This window comes from Octopus bimaculoides, chromosome 26 (genome assembly GCF_046866305.1).
Source record: "Octopus bimaculoides isolate indiv1 chromosome 26, ASM4686630v1, whole genome shotgun sequence".
NCBI classification, from domain to species: Eukaryota; Metazoa; Mollusca; class Cephalopoda; order Octopoda; family Octopodidae; genus Octopus; species Octopus bimaculoides.
The window spans coordinates 19,088,809-19,100,543 of NC_142953.1; the positions used below are offsets into that span (position 1 = coordinate 19,088,809).

Below are 11,735 nucleotides of genomic sequence, written 5' to 3' on the forward strand. Positions count from 1 at the left end.
CTTGAAATGTAGCTAAAAGCAAGGATGTTATTGATAATGATTGGTTATAAGTGACTTTTTTTGTATTGAACAAATACATGTAAAATTGGATAAAAGAATAAAATGGCAAACAACTGGTATCAGGTCAAATCATGACATTTATGTATTTATATATTTAAACATGAGCATGGATCATAAGGAGGAAGGAAGTAAGAAGACATGCAAATAGTCCCTTACAGCTGTTTCAAGAACTGATGTGCTGTTGGTGTATTTCCCAACAAACAAACAGTAGTTAGCCATCGATTAGCAATCTATTCGGTCATCAGAGGGTGAATGAAGTTGAGCCTTAGTAGAAAGCTTTGGTCTGCTACTAGTAGGAAGTATAGAGAAAAGTTTAAAGGAATAGAGGTAGAGAAAACAAAGTCATAAACCCTATGGCAAGGGATGGATATATGAATTTTTAGAGTTAGAGAAATATATATAGAAAGGGACGGTTGGTGCCAATATGGGTAAGGAAGGAATATGCTAAATGATATGGTGTAAAGAAAACCATGTGTATAACAGCAACAGCAGGAGGGGCAGGTACATTAAGATAATCAGTTAGCTAGACTAGCCACTGAGGCGGGTAGTTAGGCGATGTACAAAACAAAGTAAAGCTAGTATCTACAGCAGTTTCGTATGATGAATGATGGGATGTTTTCAATGCATTCGTGTTTCAACTCTTATTGTTAATCACATTGAAATGTCCACCATTGCCTGTTCATACAACGTCCTGCACAGTCAGAGGTGGGTTATACAAGGACAAATCAATAATGAGAGGAAAGAACATGAGCTTGGACTTGGTATGGCTTTACTTCATCAGTTACATATGCTTCAGTATTTGGCAGCAGCATGTTCTCTCATGCTCACAAGGGCAGCCATGCACGAGCAAACATATCTGCAGGCAGATAAACGAGAAATGCAAGTCAGAACAACAAAGAAACTGAATTTAAATAAGGTTAGAGACAGAGGTGGAGTGAGATAATGGCCCTCGCATCCACAAATCTAGGCTGGGTTTGGTAAAAAATTTGGGTGAACTGCTGTCCAAAGTTTGGGGGTATTAGCAGGGCTGTTTTAGCATCTGGCCTCTCACCTCAGTCCTACAATGTCATTCTAATACTAAACAACTGCTTCAGTGAAATCTCTAAACTACAAGATAATGCATGATTATTTCAAAATAATACAAATAAACAAACATCACATGTGACAGAATAATCTGAACAGAAAAGGGTTAAACTTTCCTCTGTATCTTATATTAGTTGTTGAGCAAAGCTCTCTATTAAGGTCCTATTTAATTCTCTCTCTCTGATGATGAAAGAGATCACTACTCTATAGCTGGTTTCTGTCCTTTTTCAAGGAAATACACCATCTGTACATCTGTTCTTGAAACAGGTGTAAGGAACTATTTGCACACTTTCTTACTTCATTCCTTCTCATCATCTATACTCATGTAACAACTCAAACTTCATGTTTTAATACATAAATATCATAATCTAACCTCATACCAGTTATTTGTCTGCTTATATTTCTATTCTATAGTACATTCTTATGTACACATATATACATATATATGAAAAAAAGAGAATGTATATATATATATATATATATATATATATATATATATATACACACACACACACACACACACACACATTAAATTTTAGACTTAAAGTAACATTAATAATGTTAGCATTATCAATGTCACATACATAACATTTCTTTTGTTTGTATACTTATTTGATGTGAGCATAGCCTCCCTAGAAATGTCTTTTCATAATACCTAAACGTTAAAAACATTGAGCACTACCTTTAAGATAGCATGTTTTACATTTATTGTATCATATATTCCTATAATGTATATGTGTAGGTATGCATATGGTGTGCATGTTGGATGAATGCTAGCAGGACATGCAACATGACTGAAGCTCAAATATTGATAATGGAACACATAAAGTCAAGCTACAAGATGGAACGCAATCATGTTAAAAGAACGGACATTTATGAACCAATGAACAATTACTAGCGAAATACTTTTACCGTTATTTTAATCTTTTACTTGTTTTAGTCGTTAGACTACAGCCATGCTGGGGTAATGCTTTGGAAAATGTTTTAGTTGAATGTATCAACCCCAGTACTTATTTTTTAAAAAGTTTTATACTTATTCTGTCAATCTTTTTTGCCAAACTGCTAAGTTATGGGAATGTGGAAACACACCTGCACAGGTTGTTAAGCAGTGGAGTGACAAACACAAGCACAAAGTCACACACACACATATGACAGTTTCTTTCAGTTTGGGTCTACCCATTCCATTCACAAGGTTTTGGTCAGCCCAAGGCTTTAGTAGAAGACATTTGTCCAAGGTACCATGCAGTGGAACTAAGCTCAGAACCATGTGGTTGGGAAGCAAACTTCTTACCACATAGTCACAACCGCACCTACATAAAACTACACCAGAGCAATATCTTTTTCTTTTTTCTGACAGGAATCTGGTGAAAACTTCTTACCACACAGCTATGCCTGCCAATAAATTTTAATGATTATATTTATATATACATACACACACACACAGTATGCAGCATTTGTAATACAGTTAGTATTCGTTACTAAACACAATATCATTGTAAACACCAGTTATTTACGTTTATTTGCTGAGAAAAATTGAGCCCATCTCATTCATCTTATTGATACCCTTTTGATGCAAACTGTACAAAAGAAGTATATTCTTTGTTTATATATAACATGCAGTTATGTTATTTAACATTGATACATAAAAAACGAAAGTGAAGTGAAGCAAGTTGATATGTAGATATATAACAGCAATGTAATCTTAGTATCCCTTATTTTAAAGCAATGGGCATACATATGTGCCCCACTGACTTTGTTTCCTCATAAATTTGTGAAAAAACATTGGCGGGGAGTAGGGAAAGTAGTTTCAGAAGATTCACATGAGTTAGATTTATTTCCTCATATCTTTCAGAATAATCAGTATTTTAATATGAAAATTTTGACCAATATCTTTTAGTGTGTGTGGATTACGATTATATCAGAACTTAATATGAAAATAAAAATTGGTGCAATTGCACACATGCATACTGACACACTCACCACATTTTTTCTTTTGTGGTGGGGAGAGAATTTATTTCCCAACAAATCCACTCACAAGGCTTTGGTCAGTCCAAAGCTATGTTAAAAAAGACTCCTCATGCAACGTGCTGTGTAGTGAGACTGAACCGTAGAACACACAGACTGGGAGCAATCTTCTTAACCGCACAGCCATGCCCGTGCCTATGTATACTGCAGGTTTTGCAGAAGAACTGGTCAATAAACCCCGGGTACAGCTTCCTCACCCCTGAGGAACTCCTTCAGGATCTCATTTCATGTTTCTGTCCCTACCCTTTATTTTGATTTTTCTCTCAATTTTGTTACAATCTATCAAGCCCTGTCTAATCACAGTTCACTTATCATTAATTGATTAATTAATCATGATCCACTTGCCATTAGATAATCACAATTCACATATTTCTAAATAGCCATTACCCATTTCTTACTAATTAATCAACATTCACCTAATTTTAATTAAGCACAGTCCATCTAGCTTTCAATAAGAACTAAATTGAATTAATCTCTCCCTAGAGTTAGGTAGAAACAGCAGAGTGGTACAGTCTACATAGCTATTTATAGGTACCACATAATGGTACAGTCTATCTAGCTGTCAGGAGGTACCAATGATATAACCTCCTTGATCCTCTTCCTATCAGGAAGAATTTTAATCAATGCAATAAGAACAAACATGTATGAATACACACATGCATACACACTTATATGCAGGCATACATATTCACACATACATACATATATATGCATACACACACAAACACACATATATATGTGTGTGTGTGTGTGTGTGTGTGTGTGTGTGTGTGTGTGTGTGTGTGTGTGTGTATGTATAAAATGTTTGAAGCGGTGTACAGATATTGTATATTAAGAAGGAGGCAGTCAAAATTTTGGATAATTCTTTATTGGCGTTTTCAATCATTCAGTCAAACTCTTCATGGTATAATGCACAGAAAATTTCTTCTGCCTTATTTATTAGGAATTATCCAAAATCTCCTTCTTCTTAATATATGTATATATATATATATATTATATTATATTATATTATAAATTAGATATATGTGTGCGTGTGTATGTGTATGTGGTGTACCATACAGATTTGAAAAAAATCCAGAACTATCATATATATAAAAGCTATAAATTTTCTGTAAAAAATATCATTTCTGATGAATCTTTGAAATGAGATGGAGGCATTAAATGATAATTATCCAAAGTTCTGACTACCTTCTATTTCTTAATATATATAAATATATATACATATGTATGAGTCCTCACTGACAGACCCTTAGTATTAATAAAAAAAATTAAATGCTTAGTATTAATAAAAAACTTAGTCGCCCACAGTTAACTGTAACTACTGCAATTTTTTACTATATAAACAGATTAGCAGTTTGTTTCTCTGAGATTGGTCAAATTGATGTAGATGCCTGTGATGAGAGTTGAATAAGATCCGAAAATCAGTTACGGCTGTTTCTATTTTTTTTTTCAATCTACAGAGAAATAACTAAATTTTCCCTATTTATATATTTTATGATATAAGTTACATATATGCTTTAAGAAAGTCATCAAGATCACAACATCACATTAAATGTTATTAAGCATCACATTAGATGTTATTAAACAGGCGTTGTTTGTCTTTGGGGAAGGCATCAATATCACAACATTGCATTGTATATTTTCTTGTATAAGATACTGAAAGGTTAATGTTTTCACTGAAGTCATCATCGTGTGTGTTTAAGAAAGGCATCACCATCACAGCATCACATTGGATTTTTCACCAGTGTAATCCTTATTTGTGTTTGGGAAATGAATCAACATCTCAACATCACATTTTCTACTTTTGTGTGTGAAATATTAAAGACATAAAAATTATTTTCTGTTAAAAATTGTTTCTTGAACTTTTACCAGATATTTCAGTCACCACATTTCCAGACAACTACTGCCACAACTCTACAACGACTACAAACATCACTCCACCACAGCCAACACCACAACACTATTACAACAACAATCATCACCAAAACATTATAACCAACACAGCAATACTACAACCAATGCTGCAACACTACAGCTACCACAACTGCACTATTATTACCAAACACCACCACAACACTACAACTAATACTGCAACACTACAGTTACCACTACTATTATCAACACTACTACAATTGACAACACCTCCTTTTAAACTATGACCAATATTGCAACACTATTACTACCAACACCACTACAACCAACACTGAAACACTACTACAACTAACAACACCACCATTATACTATAACCAATACTGCAGCAATACTACTACTACCAACACCACTAAAACTAACACTATAACTTAGAACACCACCACAACAGCTACCACTACTACACTACAGCTACCAATACCACCACAACACTATAACCAACACCACAACTAATGCTGCAACAGTGCTACAACTAACATCACCACAGCACTATAACCAGTACTACAACTACTGCTACTACCAATATTACAATGCGCACCTTAATACTGCTCCTACCAGCACCACAATGCTACTACATTCAACACTACAACCAAAACTACAACACTATAATTGACACCCCAATACTACAGCGAAAACTACAACAATCGCCAACACCGCAAAATACTACAACTACTGCTACATTCTCTTGTCTTGCTTCGTAAATGAGAGAATTGATATAATGGTCCCTGAATGATTTTCAGTGATTTACAGTTTCTTGAGATGAGACATTCTGGCACAGCTGTTTTGGCACCGCCACTTGGGCATCACTGATTCTACACTGACATATTCAGCATCCGAAAATTTAATGCTTCCTTCATTTTAATGTGTTTGTCCCCTTCTCTCTCTCTCTTTCTCTCTCCATTTATGTGAGTGAGCATATTTCTCTATAAATGTGTGAGAAGAGGGAAAATGGCGTTTATGTCACTTATGTTTAATAAATTATAATATCTCTCCTATTCCCTCCCTCTATTACTCCTATATCTCTTCCTCCTTCCCTCTCTTTCTCCCTCCCTCTATCCTCCTCATGCTCTCTCCCTCCCTCTATCCCTCTCTTACTCCTCCTATGTCTCTTCTCCTTCCCTCTATCCTTCTCATGCTCTCTCCTTTGTCTCTCCCTCACTCTATCCCTCTCTTACTCCTCCTATGTCTCTCCTCCTTCCCTCTCTTGCTCCCTCCCTCTCTCTGTTTATGTGGGTGAATATATTTCTCTCTGTATGCAAGAGAAGAGGGAATATGATGTTTATATCAATTATGTTCATTTAATAATATCTCCCTTTCTCTCTCCCCCTCTCTCACAATTCCTCCCCCCCCCTCTCTCTCTTACTCTGTTTATGTGGGTGAGCATGTTTCGCTTTATGTCTCTGAGGAAAGGGAAACTTTACATCAGTCGGGTTCAGTTGAATTATAATGTCTCTGTCTCTCAATCTATCTCTGTGTATATTTCTGTGCACACACACACATGCATGAGCATGTGTGTGTGTATGTGTGCATGTGTGTATGCATGTGTATGTGTGTGCATGTCTTTGCATGTGTGTGCTTGTGTGTGCGTGCGTCTGCATATATGTGTATGTCTGTGTGTCTGCATGTGTGTGTGTCTGTGCGTGTCTGTGTGTACCTGTCTGTACATGAGTGTTTGTGTGCATGTGTATACATGTGTATGCACATGTATGTGTGTGTACATGCATGTCTGTGTGTGTATGTGTGCATGTGGCTGTGCATGTATCTGTCTGTGTGTGTGTGTGTCTGCATGTGTGTGTGTGTTTGCCTCTAGCGATGAAGAAGTACTGTTATCAACACAGGTTGAATGCCCATCCAGCCATGCCAAACCAGCAGCATTCAAATAGCTACACCCAATCGACCCATTCCAAGGTTTTTCTATGTGAAGAATTCTGGTAATTCCTCCAGCAGCACATGTCCATTTCTGAAGAAATTGATGAGGTCATTGCTTTCCCATGATCCTTCTCAAGATTCAGTACTTGACCGGTACTGCATATGTTGACCACAGCAAGATTTGAACTCAAGACATAGCGATCTGTAACTAAATACACTGCATAGGCTTTTGTCCAATGCTCTAATTCTGCCGGCTTGCCACCTTAATAATTGTAACAGTGGCTTCAAATTTTGGCACATGGCCAGCAATTTTGGAGGAGGGGGTATGTCAATTACATCAATCCCAGTGTGCAACTGGTATTTATTTCATTGATCCCCACCTTCCCGCCAAAAAGATGAAAAGCAAAGTCAACTTTGGGGAAATTTGAACTCGGGCAAAATGCTGATAAGCATTTTGTCTTGCATGCTAAAGGTTCTGCCAGCTTACCACCTTAATAATAATAATAATAATAATAATGATAATGATAATGATAATTTTCCCATGAGAGCTGCCATTTTTGGAGAGGGGATGAGTCAATTACATCGATCTCAGTGTTTCACTGCTACTTAATTTATCGACCCCAAAAGGATGGAAGGCAAAGTTAACCTCACCGGAATTTGAATAATAATAATAATAATAATAATAATAATAATAGAAGATTAGTGAATTAAGAAACTTGGAAAAAAAAAAACAGGAAATTATTCACATCATTCTGGAGTCACCACTCTAAAGCAGATGCAGATGCAGATATATTGACTTTGTTCGGAAGAAGGTCATGGCCTGACACAAATAGAGAACTACTATAAAATAACAACAGTTGAACGAGAAAATTACTTAGAAACAAAATGTGTATAACTACTACACGTAAAAAAGCAACATAAAAGAAAATTTTCCCAATACACAAGAGGGAGACAAAATACAAAACAGATGCAAGCCACACTGAAATGCTGATCTCATATGACAACATAGCAGAAATGGCCAAAAAGACAAAATCAACATGGAAACAGAACCATGAAACATATTTAAGAAATGGAGAGAAAAATCACTCCATGGTCTATACCCTGCAAGGATTAACAGAGAAGTAAGCCTAAGTAAAAGTCAACAATGGCTCAAAAGCTCTGGTCTAAAAGCTGAAATAGAAGGACTGACTCTTGCTGCAAAAGACCAATGCCTGACCACAAATAACTATAAAAGGAAAATAATGAAAACAGGCCCTAATACCAAATGCACAGTGGGCACCCAGCACAACAAGATAGTTGACTACATCATCATCTCTGGCTGTCCAGTCCTTGCCAAATCTGAATATATATATATATATATATATATATATATATACAGACATTACCAAGTAAGTATTTTTATCCAGCAGGCAATGTGCCAACACTACAACATAAAAACTGACAAGAAATGGTATAAATATGTGCCAAACAAGATACATGACAATGACCAGGTCACCATCATCTGGGATTGGCCTGTTCAAACAGAAAAATCAAAACTAATCACCCAGACAGGATAATCAAAGATGGAAAAAAAAACACATGCTTACTGACAGACATGGCAGTCCCTTCTGACCAAAATATTCTTTTCTATTCTCGGCATAAGGCCCAAACTTTTGGGGGAGGGGGCCAGTTGATTATATCGACCCCAGTACACAACCATTATAATAATGATAATAATAATAATAATGTCATCTCAGTTGTTGCAGTGGCCCTGAGGGAAGTAACAACCAGGTTTGAGAAATAAGTCGGAGAAATTGGAATTGACATGAGGGTAGAACATGCTCTGAAAGATTGCTTTATTGAGGACAGCAAAGATTTTGAGGTTAGTGTTTGGATGTTAAGTATTGGTGACAGAGACCCTGTGAGACTTTTGACAACATGATGCTGTCCTCTGTTACAGAATTAACCAGAGTTAGAAAAATTGAGAGCTCTGAGAAGTAAAATGGAAATAATAATGGGCTCAATACTTAAAATTCTGCCAAGGTCGACTTTGCCTTTCATCCTTTCGGGGTCGATAAATTAAGTACCATTTGCATATTGGGGTTGATCTAATTGACTGGCCCCCCCTCTCCAAAATGTTGGGCCTTGTGCCTAGAGTAGAAAAGAATATTCTGCTCAATATCACAGATTTGCTTGTCAGTTGCTTGACTTTAACCAGTTGAGCATGTCCCTTAGTGGCTGATAATATGTGCATCTCTGATCATGAGCAGAAGTAGTGGGGGAGCATCATAGCCATGTGTTGAGAGGAATTCTTTGGAGTTTGAACAATTAACTTCTGGAAACATGAATGTTTCATTCATGGTCCTTAAACAGCCCTTAGTAAGGGGCATTTTGAGCAGGACGGACTACTTGACCTGAAGAAAGTTCTGACTGGACCTCACCTGCAAGGTCATGTGCTGTTTATCTTGGCATGAGATCATCATGTCATGCACATATGGTTGTGATGGATGTACCTGATGTACCCTTATCAGACAGGTAGTCATGATGGGTATATTGGGCTTTATATATTTGTACCAAAGTATCACCTTGATGGCATGCACTGCTCTCTATCTCAGTAATAATAACAATAATCCTATCTAATAAAGGTACAAGGCCTGAAATTTGATGGGAGGGAGGTAGTTGATTGCATCAACCCCAGTGTCACTTAAGTTATTGATCCTGAAAGGATGAAAGACAGAGCTGTCCTCTGGAATTTGAACTCTGAATGTAGGACGAATGAAATATTGCTAAGCATTTCGTTCAACATGCTAACAATTCTGCCAGCTCACCACCTTAATAATGATAATAATAGTAATGATAATAATAGTAATGATAATTTTTAAAAAAATCAAATATTGTTGACTCTTTATCTATAATACATTTAGGTGCAGGTAAGGCTGTGTGGTAAGTAGCTCGCTTACCAGCCACATGGTACCAGGTTTAGTCCCACTGCATGGCACCTTGGGCAAGATTCTTCTACTCTAGCCTCGGGCTGACCAAAGCCATGTGAGGGGATTTGGTAGATGGAAACTGAAAGAAGCCTGTTGTATATATATGTTTGTCCCTCCACCATCTCTTGACAACCACTAAGCATTTTGTCCGGTGTGCTAATGATTCTGCCAGCCCACCACTTTATTATGATAATAATAATAATAATCCTTTCTACTCTAGGCACAAGGCCTGAAAATTTGAGGGAGGGGGTTAGTCGATTACATCAACTGGTACTTATTTTATCAACCCTGAAGGGATGAAAAGCAAAAATTGACCGTGGCAGAATTTGAACTCAGAACATGATGACAAACAAAATGCTGCTATGCATTTTGACCTGCATGCTAATGATTCTGCCAGCTTGCTACCTTAATAATAATAATAATGATAATAGTTTCAAATTTTGGTCCAAGGCAAGCAAGCTCATGGGACGGGCTAAGTCAATTACATCAACCCAGTGTTCTACTGGTGCTTATTCTACCGACCTCGGAAGGATGAAAGGCAAAGTTGACTTTGGTGGAATTTGAACTCAGAATGTAAGGATGGACAAAATGCTGCTAAGTATTCTGCCAGCTCACCGCTTTATAGTAATAATAATAATAATAATAATAATAATAATACAAAAAACAGAGACAAGAGAATTTCTAGAAAACAAAATTTTAATTTATTGACTCTGAACTCTACAGTGGGTGTATATATAATACCAGAATGTTGTGATAAAAAATTAAGAGGAGAATAAACACTGTTTTTGTATAAAATGTTAGAGAAACGAAAATACTTGTGGTTTTGTGTTTCATTACTAAGTTCAGGTTGCTGTGCAAGGTGATGGCATAAAAAAAATTGCAGTCATTCTGGGTAACAATGTGTGCATGTTTCTATATATGTGTGTGTATATATATTATACATATAATCATTTTATTGACCAGTCTATTGGATGCTATTATACATCGCTGGTCACAATGCACTTTGCATTGTTTTAGCTTTTGTGTGATGACACTCCGTTGGCTAGATGAGCAGGCCAATATTTCTCTTGATCAGCAGGGTCATCCCCTCGCAGTATTACCCATTCACAGCTGAGTCCACTGGAGCAATGTGAAATGAAGGGTTTTGCTCAAGAACACAACACCCTGCCCAGTCTGGGAATCAAACCCACGATCTAGTAATCATGCGTGCAAAACTCTGACTACTCAGTCATGTGCCTTCACATTATATACATATATATATATATATATGAAATTCCAACTTTTTATTATTTGCAATATTGAAATAATCTAGTACTTTCATGTGTTACACAATCTTCAGGTTTGTGTAATGACAGTGGTGTTCCACAACTGACAACTATTGTCAGTTGTGGAACACCAGTCACTACACAAACCTGCAGATTGTGTAACACATGAAAGTACTAGATTATTTCAATATTGTAAAAATTGCAAATAATAAAATGTGAAAATTAGACTAAGTTCAAATTTCTCTGATTAATATATTCTTTGCCACACAATCATACAAACTCTTTGATATATATATATATATATATATATACCAGAGAGAGAGAGCGATACCATATGTTTACACATGTACACACCTACAAACACACATGTATATGTATGGGTTTCCAGATAAATTTCTTTGTTTCTTTCTAATGATATTTGAATTAACACAGAAAATATTTTTATTGTGGTGTTTCATGAGGTTCTTCTTGTAGCTGTACTCTTCCAACAACTTCTTTTGTTTTTGAAATTTGAATAAATTTTCCATCTTTTCAG

The 11,735-nt window shown here is 36.3% G+C and overlaps 1 protein-coding gene across 4 annotated transcripts in view; it reads left to right on the forward strand.

Annotated features, from left to right (window-relative positions):
* The window catches only part of LOC106880520 (uncharacterized), a 32,634-nt gene that overhangs the window by 9,634 nt on the left and 11,265 nt on the right, over nt 1-11,735 (forward strand). The window contains exon 4 of one of the 4 annotated variants that reach the window (XM_089342395.1): nt 1-5,004. This exon is cut by the window's left edge and continues 800 nt beyond it. The exons of the other annotated variants lie outside the window; for them this stretch is intronic. The gene's annotated coding sequence lies outside the window, so the exon portion shown is untranslated. Of the gene's footprint in view, nt 5,005-11,735 lie in introns of those variants that run through there. 4 annotated transcript variants of the gene reach the window in all.